General features: G+C 44.3%; 1 long non-coding RNA gene across 1 annotated transcript; it reads left to right on the top strand.

Moving 5' to 3' along the window:
- Positions 1-4259: 4259 nt before the first annotated feature.
- On the top strand, positions 4260-22735 carry LOC127008662 (uncharacterized). Its single transcript, XR_007761232.1, has 3 exons — positions 4260-4389; positions 16810-16993; positions 22665-22735. It is a non-coding gene; the product is annotated as an uncharacterized LOC127008662 (long non-coding RNA).
- The last annotated feature ends 1279 nt before the right edge of the window (positions 22736-24014 follow it).

Here is a 24014-nt window from a genome sequence, read left to right as displayed (position 1 = left end):
GCCCAATTTCAAAAGAGCCAACTTCGTAGAAATCCGACGAAAACTAATAGATATGCAACTATCAGATGACGGCAATGCAGAGGACGCCTGGCTAAACTTTAAAAATCACTTACTCACTCAGCAGGACACATTTGTCCCCTTGTGCGAGAAGCGAATTAACACTAATCAAAGTCCACCTTGGTTTAATAGCGAAATTAAACACTCAGTCAAGGAGAGAAAATTGTCTTACAGGTTAAAGAAAGACCAAAGCACGCCCGAAAACATTAGACTTTACAATGATGCAAGGCGACGAGTAAAAGATTAGTGCATCAGGCAAAGCGTAGATATGAAGAAAATATTGCAGCCAACTGTAAAATAATCCGAAATCCTTCTTCAGTTACATAAACAACAGAAAGGCGATCAGAAGTGGAATTGGACCTTTAACAAACAGCGACGGTGCACTAGTGACTGACAGCCAACACGTTGCAAACCTATTAAATAATTACTTTTCCTCGGTGTTTAATAATAACAGTCCTCCCACCACCACCACCAACACCAGTACTAATGTAAATCCCGAGCATGCATTGTCTAACTTTGAAATAAAACCCGATGAAGTCCTTAAAGCCCTCAAATCACTTAAAACAAATAAAAGTCCTGGACCTGATAAAGTATATCCAACTCTGCTGAAAGAAACAAAGAGCGAAATACTCTCCTCCCTCACAACCGTATTCAATATGTCCTTGCGACAAGGCATTGTCCCTTCAGATTGGAAAAAGGCTAACGTGACACCGATTTTTAAGAAAGGAGACAAAAGTACCAGGTAATTACAGGCCCATTAGTCTAACTTCGGTTGCAGGTAAGCTACTTGAGGGCATAATTAGAGACAAAATTGTGAGTTACCTTGAAAGCCACTCATTAATTGGGGACTCACAACATGGCTTCCGAAACAAAAGATCCTGCCTATCAAATCTATTAACCTTTATAACGACCTCTTCACTGTTTATGACGTAACCAAATCACTGGACGTAGTCTATCTTGATTTCAGAAAGCGTTTGATAAAGTCCCGCATCATAAATTACTTTACAAATTAAAGCAAATAGGTATTGACGGTCAGGTAAACCAATGGATCGCGAATTGGTTGAGCAACAGACAACAAAGAGTAGTGATTGACGGATTTAACTCAGAGTGGGCGCCTGTCACTAGTGGCGTCCCTCAGGGCTCGGTTCTTGGCCCAGTGCTCTTCATTATTTACATCAACGACGTGGATGTTGGACTCAATAACCGCATTAGTAAATTTGCAGACGACACAAAGATTGGTAACTCGGTTCTCACTGACGAAGACAGGCAAAGCCTCCAAGAGGATTTGCACAAAATTTCAGCTTGGTCGGATAGATGGGAGATGCCCTTTAACGTAGACAAGTGCCAGGTCCTTCAAGTTGGAACGAGGAATAAAAAGTTTGATTACGAAATGCGCGGCGTTAAACTCAAAAGCGTTCAATGCGTCAAGGACTTGGGGTCAAAATCGCGTCAAACCTCAAATTCTCACAGCAATGCATCGATGCAGCAAATAAAGCGAACAGAATGTTGGGCTTCATTAAAAGAAACTTTTATTTAAGAATAAAGATGTAATACTCCGCTCTACAACAGTTTAGTCAGAACCCACGTGGAATATGCTGTACAGTTTTGGTTTCCCTCCATGCTAAGGATATTGCTAAATTAGAAGGTGTTCAGCGTCGGGCAACGAAAATTATCCCTTCCTTGCGCAACAAATCCTACGAAGAAAGGCTTGCTACCCTTAACATGTTCTCTCTTGAGAAACGTCGCCTCCGAGGAAAACTGATCGAATGTTTTAAAATACTTAATGGTTTCACGAATGTAGACAGATCAACATTGTTTATGATCGATGACACTTTGCGCACGAGGAACAATGGCGTAAAACTCAGATGTAGACAAGTAAATTCAGACTGCACCAAATTTTTCTTCACCAACGTTGTAGTGCGAGAATGGAATAAGCTCCCATCATCAGTGGTCCAGTGTAACACGATTGACTCCTTCAAAAATAAGCTCGACCGTCACTTCCTTCAACTTAATATCAACTAGAGTAGAAATGCAACGTTTTGGAGTCTTCTGATTAATGTAAAATCACTTAGGTTTAAGGACAGACCACCAAGTCTGGACCATGGGGTCTGTGTGGTCTGATTTTCTATGTAAATCTATGTAAATCTCTCTCTCTCTCTCTCTCTCTCTCTCTCTCTCTCTCTCTCTCTCTCTCTCTCTCTCTCTCTCTCTCTCTCTCTCTCTCTCTGATTACGTGTGACTTGCTAGGCCTAATGTTACTGAGGACATCTGGATCAGTGTACTACTACATATAAAAGTCTTCTTAACTACTGCAACATTATATGGGGAACCACTAACACCACACTACTCACAAAAATACAAAAACTCCAAAACTTTGCTATCAGGGTGGCAGATGGAAACGCCCGTAAGTACGATCACGTCACTCCAATATTCAGAAGATTGGGATGGCTCAACATAAAGAAAATAATACACTTCAACACAGCAGTGGCATTGTACAAACAGCTCAATAACTACAACCCAGAAAACATTATCGATCTCCCTACAGTGATCAATTTAACAGACAGCTTGACTAGGCAACAAAATAATCTATTTGTACCCAGAGTGACCACCCAATCAGGAAGTCGCTCTCTCTCTCTGTGCGAGGTCCTTCCTTATGGAACCTCCTTCCTAAAAATATAAAAGATTCAAACACTCTACACTCTTTCAAGACGAGCCTCAGGCAATTCCTCCTATCAAACCACTAGCAGTGTCTCTGTGTGACCAAACGACAAACTTATGTATGTGTAACAAAATATGAACACTATTTTGATGTAACCATGTAGTAACATTTATGGAATGCCTGTAACGGACAACCAACTATCTGCAAATACTATATTATTGTTCAAATTACATATGTGTTTCTATATGGTGCCATGTAATGTATATTTTCATCACTATGTATACCTATTCAAGGACAGTATGTGGTTATTTCTCTCTCTCTCTCTCTCTCTCTCTCTCTCTCTCTCTCTCTCTCTCTCTCTCTCTCTCTCTCTCTCTCTCTCTCTCTCTCTCTCGTTCGTAAAAAAAAAAAAAAAGTATCCCACACCAAAGAAAAAAGGAAGAAAACGTTGGTTCTCTTTTCTGGCAAACTTTTACATGCACTACATATTCCGAACCTACACTTACTGACATCACACTAGCTCCGCCCCATTTACAGAAATCGGCGCGTGACTGGACCCCGTATTTCTTTGTGCCACTCGGCGGTGACTGAAAAATCCCAGGTGGTAGCGTGGGGATTCGAACCGACGTTGTCCATGGCGTGGTGAATGAGAGCCCAGCACGCTAACCACTCAGCCCGCAGTGACCGCGAGTCCCGACTGCTAATTCAGCGTCCATAAGTTAGAGGAAATATATTATACTGCTAGCAGCTTGGTACTTCCTTAAATGGGTAATGACGAAGATGAAAGGTGAGTTGCGTGTCCGTGTGTGGCGGCGTTCAAGCAAAGACGTAACTTTTCCCAACAGGCGCCACTCCTTTGGTCCATCACACCTTATCTCCGGCACTCACGTCCTTCATGTTTTATCATTCAGTGTCGTTCGCTCGATGCTTTTCGTTAAGAATGTGCATGAAAGGGGAAGTAAAGTGGCGTGTTCAGGCGGGACAGGAGAGGAGGTAACCCTTTCTTTCCAACTTTTTCCCTCCCCTGCTACACACTTTGCTCCATGTGGCCTTACCTCTTGAGTCTACGTTCTTCATATTTCATCCTTCAGTGTCGTTCAGCCTTCCCTTTTACCCGCTATTCGGAATATACGTGTCTTCGTAAAAGGGTTAACGCGCCTCGACCCGGAAGTCCCGTGAGGCTCAGCGTCTCCCTAAGCACCAATGCCCCCCTCTCCCCATCCATCCTACTTCGCTATACACACTACACCAACATCATAACCGCACTAATGTTGCTTCAATATTGCCATCACAATGAAAAATTCCCACCCAGTACCTTTAATACGGTAGCTATTTTTAAAATCATCACTACCAGCACCGTCACCACCACTACCACAACCACCACTTTCAACGCCATATTAATATCAGAAACCAAAACTCACACCATATGCCCGTATTACAGAAACCATATGTAAAATCATAATCACCGCCGTAACCACCACCACCACCGCCACTACTTTCACCCCCAGGCTCACCAGTGTGCGCGGCGGGCGGGGGCGGGGCGGGGCTGGGGCAGCAGGTGAACGTGACCTGCCAGGTGGAGGCGGCGCCGTCCTCGGTGAGGCACTCCTGGGTGTTCAACAACTCGTTCACCTCACACCGGCTGCCCGGCGACCAGGTCTTCATCACGCCAGGTGAGTGTGTGTTTGTATATGTGTGTGTGTGTGTGTGTGTGTGTGTGTTTATTATACGTGTGTGTGTGTGTGTGTGTGTGTGTGTGCGCGCGCGCGCGCGCACGCGGGCGCGGCAGCGCTCGAGACTTCTTTTGAATCACCGTTATTGGCTCCTCTCAGGCGAGTGGTCGCTTGTCAGACGCGAGGTGGAGAACCACGTTAAAGACACTGTGTCCTCACCGTCTCCAAAATCACGAAAATCAACGTTCGTGAAGTGCCAAGGAACACCTAGAGAGTATCGAACACCTAGATGCTATGTATGTGAAAGACGCACATCACTGGCCGCAGGCGCCGAGGAATCTCATTAGTGATTTTTTTGTGCGTCAAGATGTAAACCAGAGACATTGTTCCGTAGTGGGCGAGGGAAGACAAACAAATAGAGAACACCAAAGCCTCGCGTCCTCGTCTGTGATTCCTGCAGAGAATAAAACAAATTCGAAATAGAAACGGTTTCGTGAATCGTGCCGAGCGGCAGCAGCTAATTTTCCGACCAGCTGGCCTGGACTAACCGAGATAAACTGCAAATTAAAGTAAGTTTACTGGTAGAAGGAGAAAATTGTTCAAGTTACCTAAATTGCAATATATCAAGGGTGCGCCAATGTCCCAAGCCTCCGCTCGAGAAATAAGACTGAAATTATTCACGTGTTCCGGCGCCTCTTTGAGGAACACGCGCGTGAATCATTCGTTAAGTTCTGCCGGGATTGAAAAATCTGGGGTACCGAATTTTGAAAAAGGGTGACGCTGAGATTACCCTGAACTACACGTTTTACTCCTTCAACGTCAAGCTTCCTTGTCACATAAGTTCAGAAACTATGTCAAGAAAAAATCTCATTCTCATGTTCAGCATAATGCGTTCATGATGCAGTGCATGGTTATAATGAAACCAGATTGGCGAGATCATTTTTGCGTTGGCTCTCGCGGGTCCTTTCCTCCTTTCTTCACTGCCACACAGTTCCAACACCTGGCTAGTCCTCTCATTTGATAGCTATAGGTAATATATGAGAGGAAGATATAGATGCTGGGGCATTGTGGCAGAGGGGCGGGGAGGAAAGGACCCGCGGAAGCCAACCCAAAAACGATCTGGCCAATCTGGTTTCCAGTGGCTCTTTGTATCCTGGGGAGCTAAGGACTCAGAAGCAATGTGATGACATGGGCTAAAGTAATTTTTTTACACAAGTTAGTCTTTTATCCCGAGAAAAAATACTATCGTTATCCAACTAAGCCACAACGCAATTGCTTGCTATATTTCCTATTATCTACTATGCAGCATCTTGTAGAGCCCCATCGATAGTGACCTTCGTAAGAAGCTTAGGAAACCTCATCAAGTAATCAATGCTTTCTGCCGAAGATGAAGGAGAAGACGGGGAGGAGGAGGATGGTGAGGTGTATCGCGAATAAGAGGGAGGTTATGTAAGACCCTCGCTGTGAAGGAAGTGGATACAAGTATCGATGTATAATATCGTTCTTTCTGTGCTCATTATGGAAGGAGAGTATTGATTATTGGATATATTAAGAGATACCCGTCACGCGAATCATGATTAGAATAACACTGGTAAGATTATGTTATGAATATTAGTAGATTTTTCCCTTCTCGTATTACAAAAAAAAAAAAGAAATATCACACACACACACACACACACACACACACAACCACACACACACAAAACCACACACACACACACAAAACCACACACACACACAAAACCACACACACACACACACACACACACACACACACACACACACACACACACAAGCTTGAAAGATGTAAAGAAATATAGCTTCCCCAATAGACAAAGATGTTCAATCCAGAAACATAAACGAGTTTAAAGCGAATTTTGACCAATTGAGACTCAGAGACGGGACCACACGAGCATAGCTGACTTCCTGTTGGTAAATCATTTTCTGCCTATGTCTTTGTCGAATATGAATTTATCTAACATAAACCCATTGCTATGTGTCCTACCCGGGTCATTTACCACCAAAACCGTTTTAACATCCCCTCTATTAAAGCCCTTCATCCGTTTACTCATATGGCAAGTTTCTCACCCCTTGAATCATTATTTTTTTGTTATACTCCTTAGTCTAACATATTGACTCTAACATATTGATAGCCTATAGTATATTCTATTGTAAGGTGACCGGAACTGAACCGCATAATCAAGATGAGGTCTAACTAATGCTAAGTAAAGCTTGAGGATGACTTCAACGCTTCTATTGTTTCCACTTCTTGAAATGAAACTCGGTACCCTGTTTGCACGATTCCTAGCGACTCCTAAGTCCCTCTCACACCTAGACCTGCTTTGAGAAGTTTCATTTAACAAAGTAATTATGTGAGTACCTACTAAAATTTGTTGAGGAATACTTTTTTCGAAAAATAGCTGCACAAGTGAAAGAAGCCAAGTGTCATCCCTCGGAGGGTCAAACCTAGGCTGATAATGATAACGATTAATGAAAAGGTGGGAAGAGGAAAAAGGTTAATTAGAGCAACAGAAAGCAACAGAAAAAGGAGGAGAGTGAGGAAAAAAGATGATAATGATGATGATGATGTGTGTGTGTGTGTGTGTGTGTGTGTGTGTGTGTGTGTGTGTGTGTGTTCTACGTTGTGGCCTATTGCGCCGTTAGGCTTTTCCCTGGTGGGGCCTGATGGTCGGCCCCAGTCGGCCCAACCCGTTCTAGCGCAGGCGAGTGTTTAAAGTGGCACCATCTTGTATTGGCTCATGCTGCCCCCCGGAGCTCATCTTTGAGCCTCTCTATGGAGAAGTAATCTAGATTCCGGGTTGATAGGTGGTCTTCAGGACAGCATGTGTGTAGTCTTAGGCCACTCGGCAAAATCCCAGCTGTACGGGAGCCACGATTCGAACCAGCGTCCCTCCTGGAGCTCCCGGACGCTGCGCCGGCACGCTAACCACTCAGCCACCGCCTCCCCGAATGAGTGAGTGAATAAGTGAATGAGACAGACAGACAAACAGACAGACACATACAGAGACAGACACAGACAAACAGACTGACAAAAAAAGAGAGAGAGAGAGAGAGAGAGAGAGAGAGAGAGAGAGAGAGAGAGAGAGAGAGAGAGAGAGAGTAACAAAGAAAAGCAAGGAAACCTCAACACCAGTAGTATCCGTTTTAAACAACTTCCTTCCATCGGCCTCTCCAAGTAGCCAAGCAACAAAAACACACACACACACACACACACACACACACACACACACACACACACACACACACACAGCCAGTGCAATGCGTTCTGAGGGGAGGGTGAGGGGGACTGTGGGTACCTAAATAGGTAGTTAAAGAGTTAGTTTAATAGATAGTTAAAAAGTTAGTGAGCTAGTTAGTTTCATTGTTAGATGGCTAGTTAGGTCGGTAGGTAGGTTGGTAGGTAGTCAAACAGATAGAGTTAGCTAATTAGATAGATTGTTTAATTAGAGAGATTTTTAGTTAGTTGGTGGATCATTCTTTTCCAGGATTTTGAGTTTTTAGCATTTTTTGGTGTTCCCTGTTACTTTCTTGATGTTCTGTTTATATATTACTCTTTTGATGTTCAGTATTACATTATACTTGGTGGTTTGATACTTTATTTTCCTTTTTGCTGTTCTTTTTTTATATCCTCCATTATTTAGTGTTCTGTGATGGTCTGGATGAGCCTCTTTCACCCTGAAAAGACTCACACATAATTTTTGTGATGCTGTTTGAGCCGAGAGACAGATATTTTCATTTATTTTATAAGTATTTGATATTACTATATTTATTTATATATATATATATATATATATATATATATATATATATATATATATATATATATATATATATATATATATATATATATATATATATATATATATGTGTGTGTGTGTGTGTGTGTGTGTGTGTGTGTGTGTGTGTGTGTTTCTTTTTCCTTCTTTAATTTTATTTTTATTATTTTGTTTGTTTTATTTACAATTGGTATTTTTTTCTTTTTTTCTTTTCTTTTCTTTTTTCCCTTTTCTTTCTTTTCATTCTTTTGTGTTTTTATATCATTTTCTCTGTGTTCATTATCTTGGTGTTGATTATCTTTTTCGACGTTTATTATTTTGATGTTCTATTGTAAAATCATCCTTTTGGGGGGTTCTGCGATGATCTGAATGAGCCTCTTTCCCCGCAGAAAAAACACCCATGTTGAACAACAGACATCAAAGAGTGGTGATCGATGGATTTAATTCAGAGTCGGCGCCTGTCACTAGTGGTGTCCCTCAGGGCTCAGTTCTTGGCCCAGTGCTGTGTATAATTTACATCAATGACGTTGACCTAGGTTTCTGACGACAGAAAGAATGGTAATTCGGTCATCTCTGACGAAGACAAAGCCTCCAGGAAGATTTGTATAAAATTACAGCTTGATTTGATAGATGGGAGATGCCCTTTAATACAAATAAGTGACATACATGTTCTTCAAATTGACACAATAGATAATGAGTTCGATTATGTAATGTGTGGCGTTAAACTCAAAAGCGTTCAATGCGTCAAGGACCTGGGTCTCTCTCTCTCTCTCTCTCTCTCTCTCTCTCTCTCTCTCTCTCTCTCTCTCTCTCTCTCTCTCTCTCTCTCTCTCTCACACACACACACACACACATACGTGCCAGCTAGCCTCATAGTTCTCCCCTTACGTTGAAAATCCTTTCCTCATTCCTTACTTCCTCCCTTCATCACTCCCTTTATCCGACCCTTGCTGCCGCCTTCCTCACTTCCTTCTTTCCTTATTTTCCTTCCTCCAGATTTTCTCCCTTCTTTCTTTCCTTTCCCCTTTCCTCACTCCCTACTCTCTCTCCATTCCTTTATCTCTTTTCATCCTTTATTCCTTTCCTTTTCTTTTTTTCCTTACAACCTTCTCTTCTTTTGCACACTTTCTCACTTTCTATCCTTCCTCCTTTCCTGCCACCTCGCCACCTTACCTCTATTATCCTCCGATCCTCCCATTACGTCTTGTACACACACACACACACACACACACACACGCACACACACACACACACGCACAAGCACACGCATACACACACACACACACACACGCACACACCACACCACACCACACCACACCACACGACACACACACACACACACACACACACACACACACGCACACACACTATACTACACAATACTACACCACACGACACCACACCATATCATACCCCCCCCACCCACCCACCCACCCACATCCACACACTCACACTTTTCTCCTCACCCATATCTATCTTACCTCCATTTGCAGCTTCACATGGTATAAGTTTTTAATACATACTGCTCAATCTACTCCATTCCTTCACGACGCTATCCCCTTCCCCTTTTTCTCACTGTCCCACACACGGACGCACACACACCCACAACAGGGATGTAGTGAATACAAGAGTTGTGTATTCGAATACGAATACGAATTCGAATACACTGAAATGGTTTTAATTCGAATACAAATACGAATACTTGTTGAAAGCATTCATGAATACATTCATGAATACTTTTCATCGAAAAATACCTTCTTGATAAAACTGGGTATAACACTGTTCTAAAGTTATGCAACAGTAAAATAATCTCATGAACCTGAACTATACACAACGATTATACGTCCGCCCAGGAAGCTGGAGTTGTAAGGAACAACATCTGTTATATCTGATAATAAATTTTGAAATATTCGTCAGATTATTCGCAGAATATGAATACATTTCCCCTGTATTCGAATACGAATGAGAATACTTTGATTTCTATCAATGATTATTCGAATACACCCAAATATGGCATTCGAATGTATTCGAATACGAATACCGAATACGAGTATTCCATCCCTGACGCCCACACAAATAATGGGCATGTTCACCACCCTGCATGGAGTCTAAATAAGGAGTGCCGGTATTAGATATCTTTCACCTTTCCTCGCAAAGTTGAGTTATGCTTTATTTTTCGTCTCTATAATGGAGTCTGTGTCATGCGCTTTACATATATTTGAGAATGGATGGAGGGAAAACGCTGCTCCAATCCCTGCTCCCGCTCCTATAATGCTACCGCTGCTACCACCACAATAACCACCGCCACCACCTCCAGTAAACAAACAGGCCAGCAGTAAACAAACAGGCCAGCAGTAAACAAACAAGCCAAAAGTAAACGCCCCGTACATAGCACAGTTATATACGTTATATTATGAGTTAATTTGCATTAATTTCGCAACAAAATATCATTAATCAGCAGGAAGACAAGAACCTACTTTTCGTAAATTTAGTGGTGTAAATAGGAGTTTGTCACAAGGTGTTTGTTGTGTGTTGTTGTTGTTCTTGTTGTTGGTGGTGGGGGGAGGGGGGGAGAGGGGAGGTAACCTCTCTCTCCCTTTGCATATTTGATGTGGTTGTAACTTCAGAAGGCACTATCGTAATGCATTGAAATGGTTTCCTTATATATACACACACACACACACACACACACACACACACACACACACACACACACACACATATACGGCCCGGTAGCTCAGTGGATAGAGCGTCTGCCTCACAACCAGAAAGACCGGGGTTCGATTCACCGGCCGGGTGAAGACAAGTTGGGTTCATCTTCTTTCACGTGTAGCCCCTGTTCACTTAGCAGTGAGTAGGTACGCGACGTCAGGCAAAGAGTTGTGACCTCGTTGTCGTGGTGTGTTGTGTGTGAGTGGTCTCAGTCCTACCCAAAGATCGGTCCTAAGAGCTCTGTGCTCTTCCGTAGAGGAACGGCTGGCTGTCTCGAGAGAGACCCGCAGCAGACCAAGAGGTGAATTACACACACACACACACACACACACACACACACACACACATATATATACAGAGAGAGAGAGAGAGAGAGAGAGAGAGAGAGAGAGAGAGAGAGAGAGAGAGAGAGAGAGAGAGAGATACTCGTAAAAAAAAATATATATATATATATATATATATATATATATATATATATATATATATATATATATATATATATATATATATATATATATATATATCGTTCCGATAGCTCAGTGGTAGAGCTCTGCGCTTCCAGGCTTCACGGTCTGGCAAGCGGAAGTTTGAGCCGTGCTCAGGCCCGGGATTTTTCCACTGAGAGAGGAGCGGTTACTGTCCCCCTCCCTTGGGGTTAATGGTGTGTGAAGGTTCCAACAGTACCCAGAGATCGACTATAATGAGCTTGCCTGGGTCGATAGGGTACTTGCTGGCGATAGGTCCAGCTCGTGCAGGCCGTGGGTGAATTACACACACACACACACACACACACACACACAGACTGGTTGCAGTTCACTAGGAGTGTCGATAGAGAAACCTGAATATTAACATATATAGTGTTATACATCCTCATGACGACTCTGCACCATGCTCGACAGAGCAACGAGAGAACACAACGCCGCGGAACACCTCTTAGCTGGCTCTCGCCGATCACTTAGTGTGTGGAGGAGAAGGAAGAGAAGGTGTGATTGTGGTTGAAAAAAAGAGAAGCAGGAGGAGGAGTAGGAGGAAGAAAATATAGAAAAAAAAGAATAAAGAATAACAGTAGAAGGGACAAAATAGAGGAAAGAGTACGAGCAAGGGAAGGAAATGAGAAGATAGGATAGAAAGAGCGGGAGGAGTATTAGATGGTGATGACGATGAAGTAAAAGTAGATGATGATGATATTCATGTTTAAGAGTACAAAAAAAAGTCTAACAAGAAACAATAAGAGCATAAGAAGAATGAGAAGGAGGAGGAAAGGAAGAGCATGGATAGGAGCAAGAGGAAAGGAAGAGCATGGATAGGAGCAAGAGGAAAGGAAGAGCAAGGAGAGGAGCAAGAGGAAAGGAAGAGCATGGATAGGAGCAAGAGGAAAGGAAGAGCAAGGATAGGAGCAAGAGGAAAGGAAGAGCAAGGAGAGGAGCAAGAGGAAAGGAAGTGCATGGATAGGAGCAAGAGGAAAGGAAGAGCAAGGAGAGGAGCAAGAGGAAAGGAAGAGCAAGGATAGGAGCAAGAGGAAAGGAAGAGCAAGGAGAGGAGCAAGAGGAAAGGAAGTGCATGGATAGGAGCAAGAGGAAAGGAAGAGCAAGGAGAGGAGCAAGAGGAAAGGAAGAGCAAGGATAGGAGCAAGAGGAAAGGAAGTGCATGGATAGGAGCAAGAGGAAAGGAAGAGCAAGGAGAGGAGCAAGAGGAAAGGAAGAGCAAGGATAGGAGCAAGAGGAAAGGAAGAGCAAGGATAGGAGCAAGAGGAAAGGAAGAGCAAGGAGAGGAGCAAGAGGAAAGGAAGAGCAAGGATAGGAGCAAGAGGAAAGGAAGAGCAAGGATAGGAGCAAGAGGAAAGGAAGAGCAAGGATAGGAGCAAGAGGAAAGGAAGTGCATGGATAGGAGCAAGAGGAAAGGAAGAGCAAGGATAGGAGCAAGAGGAAAGGAAGAGCAAGGATAGGAGCAAGAGGAATGGAAGAGCATGGATAGGAGCAAGAGGAAAGGAAAAGCATGGATAGAAGCAAGAGGAATGGAAGAGCATGGATAGGAGCAAGAGGAAAGGAAGAGCAAGGAGAGGAGCAAGAGGAAAGGAAGAGCAAGGAGAGGAGCAAGAGGAAAGGAAGAGCAAGGAGAGGAGCAAGAGGAAAGGAAGAGCAAGGAGAGGAGCAAGAGGAATGGAAGAGCATGGATAGGAGCAAGAGGAAAGGAAAAGCATGGATAGAAGCAAGAGGAATGGAAGAGCATGGATAGGAGCAAGAGGAAAGGAATAGCATGGATAGAAGCAAGAGGAATGGAAGAGCATGGATAGGAGCAAGAGGAAAGGAAGAGCAAGGAGAGGAGCAAGAGGAAAGGAAGAGCAAGGAGAGGAGCAAGAGGAAAGGAAGAGCAAGGAGAGGAGCAAGAGGAAAGGAAGAGCAAGGAGAGGAGCAAGAGGAAAGGAAGAGCAAGGAGAGGAGCAAGAGGAAAGGAAGAGCAAGGAGAGGAGCAAGAGGAAAGGAAGAGCAAGGATAGGAGCAAGAGGAAGAGCAAGGAGAGGAGCAAGAGGAAAGGAAGAGCAAGGATAGGAGCAAGAGGAAAGGAAGAGCAAGGATAGGAGCAAGAGGAAAGGAAGAGCAAGGATAGGAGCAAGAGGAAAGGAAGAGCATGGATAGGAGCAAGAGGAAAGGAAGACCAAGGAGAGGAGCAAGAGGAAAGGAAGACCAAGGAGAGGAGCAAGTGGAAAGGAAGACCAAGGATAGGAGCAAGAGGAAAGGAAGAGTAAGGAGAGGAGCAAGAGGAAAGGAAGAGCAAGGATAGGAGCAAGAGGAATGGAAGAGCAAGGATAGGAGCAAGAGGAAAGGAAGTGCATGGATAGGAGCAAGAGGAAAGGAAGAGCAAGGATAGGAGGAGGGGGAGGAGGAGAGCACCAGCAATACAACTACTCACTCACGTTTCAATCTTACATTCCTTTCACGTTTCCTCCACCCGGTTGTTCTTGTTCCAGATAAATGTTTCACCCCGTCGCCTACTTTTTCTCGTTTGACGTTTTATTTTCTCGCCTTGTTTCGATTTACGCTACAATGTATTTTCTTTTACTCCTTCATGCTCGTGCTCTTTTTTTTTTTTTTTTTTTTTTACGTCTTGGCCTATTGCGCCGGTAGGCTTCTTCCTGGTGGATCCTGATGGTCGGTCCAAGGCTTCTTCCCGGTGGGGCCTGATGGTCGGCCCAGCCCGTTCTGGCGCAGGCGAGTGTTTACAGCGGCGCCATCTTGCGTTGGCTCATGCTGCCCTCCCGGAGCTCATCTTTAATCCTAGAATCTAGAATCCGGGTTGATAGGTGGTCTTCTGGACAGCATGTGGATAGTTTTAAGCCACTCGGCGGCGGCTGAAAAATCCCAGCTTGGTGGCACCGGTCGGGGATTGAACTCGCGTCCTCCTGAACGCGGGGCCGTCTCGCTATCTGTTCAGCCACCGCCTCCCCATAGGTGAAACGTTCGTTTACTAAATCTGCATTATACCCTCATTTCACGTTTTCTCTTCCCACTTATTTTTCCACTAACGGTTCAGGTTCCCTCCCGAGGCACGTTCTGCCCCACGCCTCACGTGTTCTTCCATCGCATTCTACTCAAGCTAAATACTAAATTTTTAATTGCAAGGATGTGCTTTAGTAACTTGACTCGTAAGGAGACTGACGGAAGCAAACGGCGGGTAAGTACATAGAGAGAAAGGAGTCAGTAAATTTGTGAATCTGAGGTGCAGGACTTGGCTAAATTTGTATTGTGTACTTTTCAATCAGCACAACACGACGCAGTGGTAGTATTTTTTTTTTTTTTCAACCCCTAAACTTGCCGTTTCCTCGTAGATTGAAGAAAACAGCGTTATTTAAGTCAAGGAACACAATTGTGATTTGATAAGAGCCTGTGGGTGTGCTGCTGTTGTCTCCACCTATACATTCCGCCATGACTGACTGCTCCGGGAGAAGGCTGGTGCTCCTTTCATTTCTTCCTCTAGGTCACACCTTTTTTTCATATGACCTTTATGAAACATGGATAGTTGTTGTTGTTTTCGCTCCGTTTTATCCTTCAAGAGTGTATGTGTATTGTTATTCTTCCCCTTCCACTTCAGGTAGCCCCTCGTCTTCCTTCCTCTCGTGTCTCTAAAAAAACAAGTGGCCGTGCCAATTCCTTGACTTTTTACCCCTCGAGAACCAGGTTTTAAAAACACGTTTCCTTCTCTGTTGTGTCACTTTCACCTTCATGCAAGCTTTAATCTTTATTTTGTTTGTGAGACCGTAAGTAAAAGGCGTATCATTTTTCAACGTATAAACCTGGAGACAGAAAACTCAAAACAAAACTCGTGTGTGTTTCTGACGTGAAATCTTTGCCGAAAATTCCCATCCGGGGCTTGTCAAGGCAGAAAGTGGACAGAACTAAACAAATTGACGTAGTTACTTGTTTACGCTTGAAACACACACACACACACACACACACACACACACACACACACACACACACACACACACACACATGGATACGTTTTAATAAGAAAGAAAATTTAAGAAATATCTGTGACTTATTTGGTTGCCAGAAAGAGATTAAAAAATGAAATAAAAACTGCAAGCAAAATGTTTACCATTAGTCATATTGAAAGGCTTTGCGTGGATGAACTATTGTTTAGAACAGTTTGCGTAATGGCCTCCAGGAAGCGACAATCACTCCACATTGATTCCTGACGCGTGGCCATACTTACATAAATACTACCAAGAAGCAGTCGACTTGGCACGAGGTTTAAAAGGCAGGTTGACGAGTAATATTTTTTCTTTTTTCTTTGTTATTTTCCTTATCATTGTCCGTTCTCCCCCTTTGTTTCTTTTATCCGCCTGTGACGTTGTGTCGTCCCTTGTAATTGCCTCGCTAAAGTCTTTTGCCAGTTTGTTTTCTTTTTCATATATATTTATGGCCGTAGTTTTATCTTTTACTTATTCCGTTATTAACTCCTTGTATCCCGCACTGACACCACGCCTCTCCTCTTTATTGCCCCTCAGCCTTCCGTTACTTTATAACAATCTCTTCTCTGTTTCATATGACCTTCTTGACTTCTCTTTTATCAACCCTTGCCTTCTCCACTTCACTCCCCTTATCCGCCTGTGCCGTCACGCCTTTCCTTGTCATTGCGTCTCTAAGCCTTCAGTTAATGTATAATACTCTCCCCTTAACTTTTCGGCTTTATTCTTTATTCCCTCCATGACCTGGTATTCCTTCCCCTCACCCTTCCACTCTTCCCTTAACCCATTCATCCCCTTCCGTACCCATCCGTCCCCTCCACCATGCCCTCGGCCTTGCCTAATCTCTTCTCCGCCTAGCCTGCTATTCTTCTCCCTTCGCTCTCCGTCCCTATTTCTGACAGCTTCGTCCCCTTCCCTGCCCACCCGTCCCATTGCCTTACTTTTTCATGTCTTTTACGTCTCTCCTTCCTCGACAGTGACTCCACCATCCCTACCCTTAACACCTTCATTCCCTTTCTTGTATAAACACCCAAGCACATCCCTAACCCCTTCTTCCCTTCCACTGGCTCTTACAGTCCCTTCCTGACACCTCCATCTCATCCCCAATCTTCCTTCTCCAATCCTTTTATGACACCTTTCTTCCTCCCCACCACCTACTTCCCCTTTGTTTTCCTCTACAACCCTCACCAGTATCTGTCAGGATCCATCACCCTTTCCAATTTTCCTTAATCCTTTATTTTACTCATTCAACTCTCCTCTCGTCCTTTACTTAATTTTTATCCCTCATTCGGTTTCCTGATTTTCCATGATTCTAGGTTTCCTCCTCCTCCTCCTCCTCCTCCTCCTCCTCCTTCTCCTCCTCCTTCTCCTCCTCCTCCTCCTCCTCCTCCTCCTCCTCCGATAACCTGACCCTTCCCACAACCTGCGTCCTCTCCCCGGCAGGTGTTCGAGGCGTTGACGGGCCGGGGACAGGTGAATGTGACCTCCGAGTACCCGACCTTCACCCTGGAGGGCCTCACACCTGGCCTCAATTACATCATCCAAGGGACGGTGAGGAACAAGCTGGGCAGCACCGACCCCGTGAAGCTGGAGGCGCACACCTACAAGATGGCCGAGAACAGGATGGGTGAGTAGCGGGGGGGGGGGGGGAGAGAGAGAGAGAGAGAGAGAGAGAGAGAGAGAGAGAGACCATAAACTTTAAAAGAGTAAGAAAGGTCAGTGAGAACGAACTACGACGCTGGTAAAAATAGCTACAGGAAAATTTGTTAAAATCTGTGGCGGCGGGAAACAAAACGAAAAATACCATGAAGGAGATGCAGATAAATCTTCAAACGCAGATGATTTGGCTTGACGCTTCAGAGAATTAAAACGAAAAAAAACGTATAGCCTCCAAATCAAAAAATAAGACAATGCAAAAGACGGAAACAACATCACCATAATAAGACAAAGTAGGCAGAGAGTAAAGGAGCTATTACACTGGACATATTTTCCGTGGATCTTTAGTCAAACCATGATTTCCGCTAACGTGGTTCTCAATTGTTTGTTGTTATTGCTGCTGATGATGATGGTGAGTAATACCGTCGTCCTTCAGTGAAATCTACCGTAGCTCTGGAAGATCGTGGACACGTCAGAAAACCACGCAGCGGAAATCGTGGTTTGACTGACGTTCCACGGAAAATTTGCCCAGTGTAATAGCCCCTTAAGGCCGAAATGATAAAAAATCCCAGGAATCCGAGGGAGGGAGGGAGAAGCAGCAGGACATACCGAGTGATATTTCAGAGGCAGGGCGGACGGAACCTTCAAGTGGAATCGGTAACTCCGGTGAGGATAATTGACAGGGCCATTACATATTGCTGAGGGAGGAGTGGGAGAAGGGAAGGGAAAGGAAGAGATAGGAAGGGAATGAAGGGAGAGAGGGAAGGGTAGATTAGACAAGGATGGGAAAGGAAAGGAACGAGGCTTCAATATTTTCGCTTTCAGTCTGACACTCACAGAGAATGCCTGAACTTGAAATGAGAGAGAGAGAGAGAGAGAGAGAGAGAGAGAGAGAGAAACTGTTATGCATGCTTCCTTCCAAGTCTCCTTTGCCTTTGCTTATTAAGGTTTCTCGTGCATTGATAACGATGCCAATTAATCTCACTCTGTCGCAAGATTTACTCGACCTCAGAAGCGACACGGAAGAAAAATGTTTTAATTCGTCACGCAACTAATATACTCAGCCAACACACACACACACACACACACACACACACACACACACACACACACACACACACACACACACACACACACACACGAGAAAGAGTTTGACAAAAAACACTTTGCGGGACTATTGCAAATCACATGAATTCATCTTTCCTATGACTTTCCAGTAAAGCGAACACACACACTTCTCCCTCCCCCTCCCCTTCCATCTCCACCTCCATGCAGAGACACGCCAGTCCTCGTCGACAGACCGACTTGGTCGGCTAGATTTCGATCGCCGATAGAGTCGGTCTGTCGGCTCCCTGCTACGGGCCGCCTTTGGCAAAGGCCCGTGCTCCCTCGTGCAAGAGGGAGCAATCTCCCCCCCCCCCCCCTATCTCCACCTCCATGCACATCCCGCAAAATAAATGCCTCACTGCCTACTTCCTCCATCCGTTTTCAGCTCTCATTCCAACCCCAGCCCACCTTCCTCTCAGCTGAACACCTCCCTTCATTCATCCGAGAAAACACGTGGCGGAGGCTTTTGAATACACACAACATAATTAGAGAGAGAGAGAGAGAGAAAAAAAAATTGTGTGGTAGGATGCACAGCACACACATATAAATTCACTGGAGGGTAATTTCTCTACCAGGACTGAGAGTTACGGAGCCACACTAAGAGGTGGAGGAAGAGGAGGAGAAGGAGGAAGAAGAGCAGGAGGAGGAGAAGGGGGATGTGAAAACGATAACGAAGAAGAACCTGGAGCAATTCTTGGAAGAGGAAGGGTATAACATAATGGAGGAGATGCCGGAGGAAGTTAAGCAATATAAGAGACAGCGGTGCCAGCTGGAGGAGGGGAAGAAATAGCACGAGAAGCAATTATACAAGAGGAGGAGCAACACTACCAGAATGGGGAGGAGGAGGAGGAGGAAACATGGACGAGCAGGCAACAGAAAGCCTGTTTGCTCATTACGAAGCTGCCTGCTTGTATTGATTTAATCAATCCGTCAGCCACAGGATTGACCTGCGGAAGGATTAAACCTCTAATGTACATATCCAGGATTACGTTCAGTTCACTTCCGACGTAGCAAAGTGACGGTCAATGCGATTCTTAAAAGAGTTGATTGTTTCCGTACTAACCACTCCTGCAGGAATCCTGTTCCCGTGGAGGACGACTCTAACTGAAAAATAACTCCTGCCGATATCCATACTGCATCGCTTCGCTTGAACTGTTTTACCGTTGTTTCTTGTTCTCGGGTTAGTTTGTAGCGTGAACAATATGGAGTGATCGACATAGCATAATTTATTCAGGTATTTGAAGACTTGTATCATGTCTTTTCCAACGTGGAGAGGTTGAGTCGAGTCGTTCTTCGTAAGATTGCGTCCTCAATGCTGGTATCATTTTCGTAGCGCGTCGCTGTACTCTCTTGAGTAATTCAATGTCTTTCTTTTAATTATGAGACCAGAATTGCACGGCGTATTCCAGGTGGGGCCTTACCAGCGAAGATATAACAAAGATATAACTCCCGGCGTCTTGTATTCGAAATTCCTTGCTATGATCCCGAGCACAGTATTGGCTTTCCTGCAGGCGGACTTGCAGTGTTTTGTATGTTTCAGGTCACTGTTGACAGTGACTTCGAGGTCTCTTTCCTCCCTCACTACCTGTAGTAGTTCGCCACCCATGTAGGTAAATGTGGTTGCTATTTCTAGACCTGATGTGCAGTACTTTACATTTGTTGGTGTTAAAGTACATTTGCTACTTTTCTGACCACTGAGTGATCTGGTTTAGGTCTCTCTGGATTACTTCGCAGTCTGCTGTCGGTAGGGCCTTCCCTCCCACCTCTGCCATCGTCAAATTTGGAAAGGGTGGATTTTAATCCTAGTTCTAGATCGTTGATATATATGATTAAGAGAATGGAGACCAGCACTGACCCCTGTGCCACTCCACTGGTAACCGGGAGCCACTTGGAGGTCTGCCCGTTGAGTACAACTCGTTGTTTTCTTCCTGTGAGCCAATCTTTAATTCACGCAATCAGATTGTCTCCTACTCCCGCCGATTTCAGTTTTTAAAAAGTCGTTCGTGTGGTACCTTGTCAAAGACCTTTGGAAAGTCTAGATATATAACATCACTAAGGATATTATTATCCCAGTTATTATATATACCTTGGAAGAAGTCCAGTAAGTTGGCTAAGCATGAGCGTTTATTCCTGAAACCGTGCTGAGGATCGGAAATAATATTGTTGTCTTCAAGAAATTTTTTGTGAGTTTGTCTCTCTGATAAATCTCTCGAACCTTCCTTTCCAAACTGATCAAGCTAATTGTATTGGCTGTTCGCTTTTTCTCCCTTTTTGTAGATCGGTGTTACGTTCGCTTGCTTCCAGTCTTCGGGAACTTTGTTTTATTGTAGTGTCAGATTATAGATGGTGGTGAGTGGCTTGGGTATTTGTTGCTTGAGTTCCTTGAGCAGCCTGGGTGACAAGTCGTCGGGTCCGGTTGACTTATTTGTCTCGAGTTTATCTAGGTTCTTTTGCCAATTCCTAGGGGCATGATTTCCCTCGATGGAGTAGGGCTCTCGGATATCGACTCAGTGTTCTCGACCATGAACGCAAAGTTCTTCTTCAGGATTTCGACCATGTGTCTGCGGTCTTGTGTTAGGGCGCCGCTTTCATCCTTTAGGGGACCGATGTTGCTTTTCGACTTCTTTTTTGTTTTTATATTATGTCAAGAACTTTTTTTGGATTAGACTTGGATTCACTTGCTATTTGCTTCTCATAGTCGAGCTTTTTTTTTTTTTTTTCTTTTACAGCTACGGAGACAGTTCAAGGACGTAATGAAAAAAAAAAAAAAGACCCTCTACTTACTGCTCCAGAACAGAGGTTAAAGGAGTGTTCAAAATCAGAGGTCAATTTCGGGAGGAGAGGTGTCCCGATACCCTCCTCTTGAAAGAGTTCAGGCCAAAGGAAGGAGGAAATACAGATGAAGGAAGATTGTTCCAGAGTTTACCAGCGTGAGGGATGAAAGAGTGAAGATGCTGGTTAACTCTTGCATAAGGGGTTTGGACAGTATAGGGATGAGCATGAGTAGAAAGTCTTGTGCAGCGGGGCCACGGGAGGAGGGGAGGCATGCAGTTAGCAAGTTCAGAAGAGCAGTCAGCATGAAAATATCGATAGAAGATAGAAAGAGAGGCAACATGGCGGCGGAATTTGCGAGGTAGAAGACTATCAGTAGGAGGAAGAGATCTGATGAGACGAAGACTTTTGATTCCACTCTGTCAAGGAGAGCTGTGTGAGTGGACCCCCTCCCCCCACACACACACACATGAGATGCATACTCCATACGAGGGCGGGCAAGGCCCCTATAAATGGACAGCCATTGTGCGGGGGAGAAGAACTGGCGGAGACGGTACAGAACGCCCAGCCTCGAGGAAGCTGATTTAGTAAGAGATGAGATATGAAGTTTCCAGTTGAGATTTTGAGTTAAGGATAGACCGAGGATGTTTAGTGTTGAGGAAGGTGATAGCTGGGTGTTGTCATAGAATAGGGGATAGTTGTTTGGAAGATTGTGTCGAGTGGATATGTGGAGAAACTGTGTTTTTGAGGCGTTGAAGGACACCAGGTTTCTCTTGCCCCAATCGGAAATAATAGTAAGGTCTGAGGCTAAGCGTTCTGCAGCCTCCAGCCTTGAGTCGTTAAGTTCCTGTAGGGTTACATTGGCGGGTAAGTGTTCTACAAGCTCTGAGGCTGTGGTGGTATTGTTCACGTGCTTCATCGGTGTTTTTTTCCTTCCACAAGTTATACTTTCTTTTCTTTAAATATATTGCTCTTCTTATTTGGTAAGTAATCCATGGTGTATTCACACCATTGTTTGTTCTCCTAGGTTTCATGGGAACTGTTGTCCTCTCTACCTCTACGAGTTTTTTCTTGGAAGATGTTCCGTGCGTTGTCTGCAAGGGAGAACTTTAGGTCTTCCCAAGTTGCTTGAGGTATCAGTTCACGAACAAGATTGAAAGTGGCTCTTCTATAGTTTGGGATCAATAAGCTCGATAAGCTCCTGTTCCGTTCTTTATTTATTAAGTGGTGATCGCAGCCACATAATTTTTTAACGACCTTCCCGTCCTTTCTCTCTCTCTCTTAAATTACCTCCAAAGAAATTCCAAGTGGACCAAATTTCCTGGCAAACTTAAATTCCCCATGAAAATATTTTTTTTGTTTTTACCCGGTTTAATATCCGTGTGTTCATGAGAATATATTGGGGACTTTTCTTATTAGACCATATTTTCTGGCAAACAAATTCTCTTTAGTGATGTTTGACTTTTTTCTCCGTTTAATATCCACCTGTCCATGAGAACATGTAACGTACTTTCTCTTCGTATATATCTTTTTTTTTATTAGCATCACCTATTCTACATTATGGAGCAGCGTGTTTCGTGATTTCATTACACACTCTTTGTGCGGTCAGTGATCTGTTTCCCTTACTTTTATATGCAGGGACTTACTCAAGGCGCCGTAAACCTGACCGCCTGTCTCACCTTTCATATGTTTCCCTTAATATCAATATGCACCGCTTTACTCACGGCGCCGTAAGCCTGACCGCCTGTCCCGCCTTTCCCCAGGAACACAAGAGGCTCCTCGGCGCCGCCTGAGAGGCACAGCGAACGGTTCTCAAGTAAGGACGCAACAGGTGAGCCAGCCAGCCATCCTGAGAGAGAGAGAGAGAGAGAGAGAGAGAGAGAGAGAGTATTTGTGTACCTCTTTGCTCGTGTGTTTGTGTGTTATTTTCGTTTATTGTATACCTTGTAACATTTACGCCGTTCCAATTTTGCCAAAGTTGAGTATTATTACATTAATTAATTAGTTTATTGATTCCCTGTTTCATCTAATGTCTCTGAAAGTCGCATAATTCCACACACACATGCATGATATCCAACCAGCAATTAATGTCCTTTCATTGCAAAATGAACCTCGTAGCAAGTCAAAATAACCATCTCTTTGATGAGTTCTCGTTCATTCATCCATTTCATCACCATCACCACTACCACCACTATCATCATTGACATCCTCGTCACAGCTCTCCACTCCCTGTTTTTTTTTTCTCTCTCTCTCTCTCTCTCTCTCTCTCTCTCTCTCTCTCTCTCTCTCTCTCTCTCTCTCTCTCTCTCTCTCTCTATATATATATATATATATATCTATATATATATATATATATATATATATATATATTTCTTCTTTTTCTTCTTCGGTGAGAGTGAAGACCAAAGCCGCAAGACTCTGAGGAAGTTTGAGCATCGTGCAAAAGGGTCATGAAAGGAAGAGCAAACTTGAGGGAAAGCGAGAAATGAAGAGATAATAAAATGTGAAAAATGAATGATGTATGATGGAAGGCGAGCAAGGACAAGGAAGAGGAAATGAAGGTGTGTGTGTGTGTATGAGAGAGAGAGAGAGAGAGAGAGAGAGAGAGAGAGAGAGAGAGAGAGAGAGAGAGAGAGAGAGAGTGTGTGTGTGTGTGTGTTTGGCTTCAGGCCTGGCCGGTCCACCGCGGACCTTCTCCTCCTCCTCTCCAATGATTGGCAAGACGCACTGGATGAAGGTCTGGACACACTCGTGGTAGCCCTGGATATTGCTGGAGCCTTTGACAGGGTTTGGCACGCGGGGCTCATTGAGAAGCTTCGCGCTAGAGGTGTCCAGGGTGCCCTACTGATGCTGCTCAAGGATTACCTCCAGGGGAGGACCCTTCAGGTGGTGATCAACGGGCAGTCATCAAGGCCTTCACCAGTGCATGCCTCAGTTCCACAGGGTTCCGTGCTTGGCCCAATCCTGTGGAACATATATATCGACGATCTCCTCCGGCAGCTATCGGCAGTGTCAGCCTACGCCGATGACTGCACACTCTCCCGCCCTTACTGCCGTCGAGGAGATCAACAGGCAGCTCAGCCTGGTGGAGCAAAGGGGAGAGGAGTGGCAGG

This window comes from Eriocheir sinensis, chromosome 4 (genome assembly GCF_024679095.1).
Source record: "Eriocheir sinensis breed Jianghai 21 chromosome 4, ASM2467909v1, whole genome shotgun sequence".
In the NCBI taxonomy this organism is placed as follows: Eukaryota; Metazoa; Arthropoda; class Malacostraca; order Decapoda; family Varunidae; genus Eriocheir; species Eriocheir sinensis.
The sequence above is the reverse complement of the archived record's forward strand: the minus strand, read 5'-3'. Positions and strand labels throughout refer to the sequence as shown.